We start from the raw sequence: 8,646 nt of genomic DNA, 5'->3' as shown, positions 1-8,646 counted from the left end.
GCTAGTATCCTATTTAAAATTTTTGCATCTATATTCATTAGGGAGATTGGTCTATAGTTTTCTTTCTCTGTTTTTGACCTGCCTGGTTTTGGAATCAGTACCATGTTTGTGTCGTAAAAGGAGTTTGGTAGAACTCCCTCTTTGCTTATTATGTCAAATAGTTTGTATAGTATTGGGGTTAACTGTTCTCTGAATGTTTGATAGAATTCACAGGTGAATCCATCAGGCCCTGGGGATTTTTTCTTAGGAAGTTCTTTGATGGCTTGATGGATTTCAATTTCTGATATGGGATTATTTAAGAATTCTATTTCCTCTTCTGTTAGTCTAGGCAGTTTGTATTTTTGTATATATTCATCCATTTCTCCTAAATTGGTGTATTTATTGCCATATAATTGGGCAAAGTAATTTCTAATGATTGCCTTAATTTCCTCCTCATTGGAGGTGCTGTCCCCCTTTTCATCTTTAATGCTGTGAATTTGCTTTTCTTCCTTCCTTTTTTTAATTAGATTGACCAGTACTTTGTCTATTTTGTTTGTTTTTTCAAAGTACCAGCTTCTTGTCTTATTTATTAAATCAATAGTTCTATCACTTTCGATTTTATTAATTTCTCCCTTAATTTTTAGGATTTCTAATTTGGTTTTCTGCTGGGGGTTTTTAATTTGATCGCTTTCGAGTTTTTTCAATTGCATTTCCAGTTGATTGATCTCTGCTCTCCCTTGTTTGTTAATATGAGCTTTCAGGGATATGAATTTGCCTCTGATTACCGCTTTGGCTGCATCCCAAAAAGTTTGAAAGGATGTTTCGCCATTGTCATTTTCCTTGATGAAATTATTAATTGTTTCTATGATTTCTTCTTTAGCTAAACGGTTTTGGAGTATCATATTGTTTAATTTCCAATTGGTTTTAGATTTGGTTTTCCATGTACCATTACTAATCATTATTTTTATTGCCTTGTGATCTGAGAAGGCTGCATTCATTATTTCTGCTTTTTTGCATTTGTGTGCTATGTTTCTGTGACCTAATGTATGGTCAATTTTTGTGAATGTGCCATGTGGTGCTGAGAAGAAGGTGTATTCCTTTTTATCCCTATTTATTTTTCTCCATATGTCTATTAATTCTAATTTTTCTAAGATTTCATTCACTTCTTTTACCTCTTTCTTATTTATTTTTTGATTTGATTTATCTAAATTTGATAATGGTTGGTTTAAGTCTCCCACTAGTATGGTTTTATTGTCTATTTCTTCCTTCAATTCTCCTAGTTTCTCCATTAGAAATTTGGGTGCTATATTATCTGGTGCATACATGTTGATTAATGATATTTCCTCATTGTCTAGAGTCCCTTTTAACAAAATATAATTACCTTCCCTATCCCTTTTGATCAGGTCTATTTTTGCATTGGCTTTATCAGATATCATGATTACCACTCCTGCCTTCTTTCTATCAGTTGAGGCCCAGAAGGTCTTACTCCATCCTTTAATTCTGACCTTGTGGGTGTCAACCCGCCTCATGTGTGTTTCTTGAAGACAACATATGGTAGGGTTTTGGATTCTAATCCATTCAGCTATTCGTCTACGTTTTATGGGTGAGTTCATCCCATTCACGTTCAAAGTTATGATTGTCATTTGTGGACTCCCTGGCATTTTGATTGCCTTCCCTAATTCTAACCTTTTCTTCTTGGGCTCTACCTTTTAGTCCAGTGATTTACTTTGAATCAGTCCCCCTTGTCCCCTCCCTTGATGTTTCCCTTTTTAGTCCCTCCCTTTTTGTTCCCTCCCCCTCCCCCCTCTCTTTCCCTCCCTTTTTGTTCTCCCTCTCCCCCTCCCCCCCTTGGTTTTCCCTTCTCCTTACCCTTGTTGGGTAAGATAGAATTCAAGATCCCAATGGATCTGGATGTTTTTCCCTCTCAGAGTTGATTTCCCTGAGATTGAGGTTTAAGTAACCCCCCCCCCCCCTCTCTTCCTCTCCTTCTTATAGGAGTTTTCTTCCCCTCCCCTTCCCCTGTGAATCTTTGTGTGAGAACCATTATTCTATTTGGTCTTTCTTTACCCCCTATTTATACATTATATTTTCCCTACATATTAGTATACATAGGTTGATATAAATGTAGTCCTTATAGAAGAGAGTTTGAGTAAAAGAAGATAACATTTTTCCCCTTTCCTTAATATTTACCTTTTCAGGTATTCCTTGCTCTTTGATTTTCGGTATCAAACTTTCCACAGAGCTCTGGTCTTTTCTTTGCAAAAAGTTGGAAGTCTTCTATTTTGTTGAATGCCCATACTTTCCCTTGGAAGTATATAGTCAGTTTTGCTGGGTAGCTGATTCTTGGTTGGAGACCCAGCTCTCTTGCCTTTCTGAAGATCATGTTCCATGCCTTACGATCATTCAGCGTAGAACTTGCAAGGTCTTGGGTGACCCTGATTGGCATTCCTTTATATCTAAATTGTCTTTTTCTGGCTTCCTGTAGGATTTTTTCTTTTGTTTGATAGCTTTGGAATTTGGCGATTACATTCCTGGGAGTTGTCTTTTGGGGGTTTAGTGTAGAAGGTGTTCTGTGAGCTCTGTCAGTGGCTGTATTGCCCCCTTGTTCTAGAATCTCTGGGCAATTTTCTTTGATTATATCTTGTATCACCATGTCCAGTTTGGTGTTTATTTCTGGCTTTTCTGGGAGTCCAATTATTCTTAAATTTTCTCTTCTCCCCCTGTTTTCCAGATCTATCACCTTGTCGGTGAGATATTTTATGTTCTCTTCTAATTTCTTGGTGTTTTGGCTTTGCTTTATTAGTTCTTGCTTTAAAGCCTGGTTTTCTTTTACAGTTTGGTCAAACTGGTTTTGTAGATGCGTGAATTTCTTTTGCATCATTTCCCACTTTTCCTCCCAGAGGGCTTCCATCTTTTTGGTCCTTTCTGATTCAAATTCTTCATGGGTTTGTGGAGAGTTTCTATTTCCTTTGGAAGATTTTGGAGAATTTTCTTGTATATCTTCTTCTATCTGCTCTGTATTTTGTATTTTGGCTCCATAGAATGTGTCCAGAGTCGCCCCTTTCTTCTTATTTTTCTTGGTATTTTGGGGCTTCTGTGCTTCTGTGGAGTTTGTCATCTCTGAACGTGGAGGATTGGCTTTTCTTGTCTTTGTCTGGTGATCAGAGGCTTTAGTCCTGGGCAGATGGTTCTATGACTTTCCCTGGGTTAAACTGAATATGCCTCACTGGAACTGGAATGGAAGGGCCGGACCACGAGGCCACACTCTCCCCCTGGCTCGATTTCCGGAAGTTGCCTTCAGAATCGCTGGCCGTGAGGCTGTTTCGTCGGCCTGCGGGGGGATGGGCTGCCGCTTCCCCAAGCTCCGAGAGCACAGACTTTCACTGAGACTTGGATAGCAGGATCCAGCCCGTGAGGCTGTCTTGCCCGCCCTGAGGGTTGCTGTTGTTTTGACCAGCTCTCTGCAGCGGAGGCCCCAGGCAGTAACTTTCACCCTGACCTACCGGCTCTTTGCAGCGGAAGCCCCAGGCAGTAACTTTCACCCGGACTGGGACTTGGGTAGAAGACCCTGAGGGTTGTTGTTCCTCAGACCCTGCTCTCTGAGCCCGGCGCGGCTGCCGCTTCCGGGAGCCTTGGACTCTGCGCTCCTACCCCTGAGGTCCGAGGGATCTCGGGTTCTGGCTTTTAAGGGGAGCCGTACCTTTTGAACCGGGTCCAGGTCCAGGAGGAGGGTTCCCAGGGTCTGTGCTGTTGATCGTTTTGAATTTCGGCGCCTTAGGAGCTTCTAGTTTGAGATCGGTCGGGAAGGGTTTTCCGGAGATCTGAACTTCAGCTTTCTCTAAGCCGCCATCTTAACCGGAAGGCCTCATGTCTCTTAATAGATAATTTTCCAGATATGGGATCTGTATCAGATATGTCTGCCTAATTGTTTTTTTTTTGTCACAAAAGAAAGTTGAATTTGGAAGATGGGTAAGAAATACCTGTGAAGTAAAGATAAAAGGTGTCAACAGAACATTTTTTTTACTGTGTTTGAGACACAGATCTTCTGACCCCCAGTCTTTTGATCTCTCTACTAAGCTTCACTGCCCCTGTGGCATGGAGTAATATTGTTATGACAAACATCTTAGTAAATCATTCTAAGATAATCAGCAAGGGAAAAATGACAACTCCATTGATTACAGAAAAATAATTCAACAAGGGACACACATTTATTTTTATCTTCTGTGTATGTTTTGTGAGATTTCTATGAAAGGAAATAAGATACATCTGGGGTGTCAAACATGCAGCCCACATCAGCAACATCAATGAGTACAACCAGATCCACATTAAAATGAAAGTGGTAAATATTTCACAAAGTACAGAAAACTATAATAATAATAATCAGAGATAATTTCATATTTGAAAAGTAAGCCAATATGCTACCCCACAGGACTCCTTAGATACATGTTAGCAACCTCCACTTCTATTTGAGTCTGACACCAATGAACTGCATTATTGCATTTGTCAGAAGGCAAAGCATCTGATTTGCTCAATTCAATATTATCAGTAATTGCTTGTTGAATTGAATCTGTTGGACAGAATTTGGAGTTGTTATGTTTTAGTACATTATAGCAGAATACACATTTGGCAGTGTCTCTGTGACAGTTTGTGATGAGAGCCCCCAAATCCAAACACTTCTTTTTTATTCCCTCCCAAATTTTTCAAAAGGGTGGCTAGGTAGTACAATGGTTAGAGTTTTGGATCTGGAGTCAGGAAGATTCATTTTCCTGAGTTCAAATGTGACCTCAGACACTTTCTAACTTAGGACTCTGGGCAAGTCAGTTGACCTCCATTGCTCTTCTGCCTTGGAACCAATCAATGCACAATATTAATTCTAAGATGGAAGGTTAGGGTTTAAAAATAAAGGCTGCAAATGACTCTAGTTTTAGTAAAAAGTCTTTTTGAGTCTCTCTGGCAGAAGCTGATATCACCAACTTGATGATAAACTCTGCACTTAGGTAGACTGGTCCTCTAATAGTAACTAGCCCAAAATGTACCCTTAAAGCCTTTCTCGCTTTTACTCCACAGACATACCTTTTAAGAACTCTTTGATTCCCTGTATGCTACAGTGAGCCATTCGTGCAAGGTGAGTAGAATAATCATAGTGAATATTTATATTGTGCTTGAAGATTCATAAAGCATATATAAATATTTTCTCATTTGATCCTCGCCCACAACCCTGAAGGTAAGTGCTATATTTCCCCTGATTTTATAAACCAGTGATTTGAGGGGGACAGTAGTTAAATGACTGCCCAGGGTTACACAACTTTTAAAGCTCTGAAAGTTACTTCTTCCTGACCATAAGTTTAATGCTCTATGACTAAAGCATCTACCTGATTTTAACTTCTAAGGATTTGCTCACACTACTGATTAGCCTAAATGGTGTATGCTGAAAAGCATCTGAACTCATCTTGTCAAAAGCTATCAATCAATTACTTTATATCAGTCAGTTAATAAGCATTCATTAAGTGCCAGGCAAAGTGCCAAGTGCTGGAAATACAAAGAAATATCACAATTTCTGCTCTCAAGAAGCCCGCAGTCTCATGAATGAACAGTATGGAGAGAATTATGAACAAACTAACTATATACCAGATCAATAGGAAATAATCACCAGAAGGAATACATTAGAGGAGGAAAACAGTGCTTTTACTAGGAATAAGACAAAAGGGTTGATGACTTCTTCTACATCACCTCTGCAGTTCTTCTTTTCCCAAGAGTTGACCTTTTATACTTCGGTCTTACAGCAGTTTTTAAGATGCAAAACGCAGATCTTTTCACCATTAATACATGTTGTTTCATTAAAAGCAGTACAGTTTTTAGAGAAAGTTTCACAAACCACATAGGACATGAGTTTTAGAGAAACTAAAAAAAAAGATAGAAAAATGTAAATAATAATTGACAAACATATATCATTTCTGGTTTACAAAATACTTTCTTTTAGGAGCACAAAATTTTTTTAGACCTTTAAGCACCTACTGTGTGCCAGGAATGAGGCTAAAGACTTTACAAATACTGTATTATTTAATCCTCATAATGACCTTGGATGGTAGTTGTTATTATTATTCTAGTTATACAGCTAAGGAAACTGAGGCACACAGAGGCTGTATGAACTGCCCAGGGTTACACTTCAATGTTACAGCTTCAATGTTAATTTTGCTCTATGATGAAAGAATCTGATACTGTACTGTTGTTGTTTTTTGTTCCTTTATTGATCCTTGATTTCTACAACTAGCCTCACACATTTTCCATCACACATCTTTAAAAAATATTATTGTCTGTATTTTTCTGAGTGTATTCTATAAACTTACAATCTCCCTTAGTGTAGGTATCATTGTCAGTAGGTTAATTTCTTGCCCAGATTCTCTGTTTAGGTCATAAGGACCAAGCAAAAACATCCAGGAAAACAACCCCTTGATAAGTTTGGATGCTGAGGATAACGTGTAAAACAGTAGGAATCCATTCAATGCTAAGCTTTATCACAAGCAATGATGAAGAGAGAAGGAGAGAGAAAAAATAAATTAAAAAATAAAGCAGAGTGACAATATACTGATTTTTAAAATCCTTCTACAAGTCAGTAGAGGGTATGTCAATTCCCCCTCCTCCATTTGTCTTGTTGCTCAGTCATGTCTGGTTCTTCTTGACCCCATTGTAAGTTTTCTTGGCAAAGATATTGGAGTGTTTGTCATGTTCTTTACAGCTCATTTAACAGATAAGGAACAGAGGAAAACAGGGATAAGTGGCTTGTCCAGGGTCACATAGCTACTCAATGTCCGAGACTGAATTTGAACTCAGTTCTTCCCAGTTCCAGGTTAGGTAGTTAGCTCTTCTTTTCTATTCCTCTACTTATTCCTTTACTGGTATAAATATGAAGATGCCCTGGGGCTTATGGATTCAAAGTATTTTAGAACTAAAAGGGGCATTAACAATCCTACCCTCCACAAAAATGTCTCCCTTCATCCCTACTTTTTTTTTTCAACAGATGAGGAAACTGATTTTCCTAAAGTTACATGCAAAATTAGTGGAATAATTAGAATTAGAACTCTGATCCCTGCTCTTGTTTTTCAATATTTCATTCTAGAGAACCAGTTATGATATCTGGGATGACTCCCAGTAACCTTGAATATTATTGTTACTGGTAGTTCTGGGTTGTGAGCAAAAGTTATTGTCCACATTAGTTTAATACTTATTCAAATAGCCATTTTTTCATCATTCAATTCAATAAACATCTCATAAGCCTCAATTAATGAAACATCTTAAAGTGCCTAATTAAAGGTGACAATGTGCTAAGAGGCGAGAATACACAGACAGAAATGAAATCATCTCTGCTTTCAGGGATCTTATATTGTATCATGGTAGACATCATGTATAAGTACTACAAAGTAAAATACAAGTTCATCTGAGGAAGGGGTGCTGGCACCTGGGAGGGCATCAGGAAAGGTCTCCAGTTGGAGGTGGTTGAGCTGAACTTCAAAGCTAGGAGGACAAAGAGAAAAATGAAGACAGTTCTTGCGCTCAAGGAGCAATATAAAATCTTCAGAGCAGTACTTGGACCTTCAGTGATATATGATTTTAAGAACTTTGAGAAGGTTCTCTCATCCCCTAAATTAGCTCCTCCACATATTGGATGATTCTTGAAATTCCTTTAACAAGAGACAATGCTTTTTGTTCTACAATTAGAGGTAAGACTAAAAGTAAAAATGCCCCTGAAAGACATAACGCAAGATATAATACTTGGATTTATACTAAGGTATAAAGAGCTGATTCCAGATACTTTCCTGAGAGGAAGTTTTAGTGAGGATGGAGATGGGAAGGATGGTGTGGCATCAGGAATGAACAGCACAGAAAACAGAGGCTGGATATATTACAGACAAACTCTAAAAACTTCATAATTTATATCTTTGGGACAGCCTTGATTGACAACATTCTTAATGGAAAGGAATAAGTCATTGAAAGGGAATTACAGAAGGTGTAATTGGATCAAACAATGTGTGTGGATTTTGTAGTTAATCTGATTTGGTTTTTGGGTGGGATAGGTAAAGTCTTTTCTTTCTCCTATACTTAAATACCTTCTTTAATATCACGAAATCTTACCTGAGGAAGAGAACAAAACAAAGAAGAGAAGAGCGGAAAGAAGGAAGTGCATCTTCATGGCCAAAATGGAACAGCTTAAAGTAACTGAAGATAATTAAAGCCAGACTGAGTTAGCGTTTCAGAATCAGAATGTCTCTCGACTTCAAGGAATGGTCTAGCTCATCAGGATTGTAGATAGGACTGAATTTTTAGCTGCCATATTTCCTGTTTCATGGTTTTTAATATAATGTGTCAGCTCCTCAGAGCAAATGCTTATTAGTTCAAAACTCATTGTTACAGACTAGAATACTTACTATTACATACTCATAGTTCTTGATTCTCAACTCCACTGACTTTTATCTTCACTACATGTTAGCCATTCCCCAGCATCCTGGATCTCCACAACACTTATTTTGTGAACTTGGTCAAGTTCATCCCTGAATTTGTTTCTTCACCTACTAAATGGGGATAACCATATCTACTCCACAGGTGGCGATGAGGACATAAAAATATGTTTATAAGGGCAGCTAGGAGGCACAGGGGATAGAGCACCAGTTC

At 38.3% G+C, this 8,646-nt stretch overlaps 1 long non-coding RNA gene across 1 annotated transcript; it reads right to left on the bottom strand.

The window, feature by feature from the left end:
• Positions 1-5,642: 5,642 nt before the first annotated feature.
• On the bottom strand, positions 5,643-8,434 carry LOC103097069 (uncharacterized). The gene is made up of 2 exons (XR_472956.3): positions 8,110-8,434; positions 5,643-5,880 (listed from the first exon to the last, which is right to left on the bottom strand). It is a non-coding gene; the product is annotated as an uncharacterized LOC103097069 (long non-coding RNA).
• Between the last annotated feature and the right edge of the window lie 212 nt (positions 8,435-8,646).

The sequence above is a fragment of the Monodelphis domestica genome, chromosome 5 (assembly GCF_027887165.1).
Source record: "Monodelphis domestica isolate mMonDom1 chromosome 5, mMonDom1.pri, whole genome shotgun sequence".
NCBI classification, from domain to species: domain Eukaryota; kingdom Metazoa; phylum Chordata; class Mammalia; order Didelphimorphia; family Didelphidae; genus Monodelphis; species Monodelphis domestica.
This window is presented reverse-complemented; position numbering and strand designations above follow the sequence as displayed.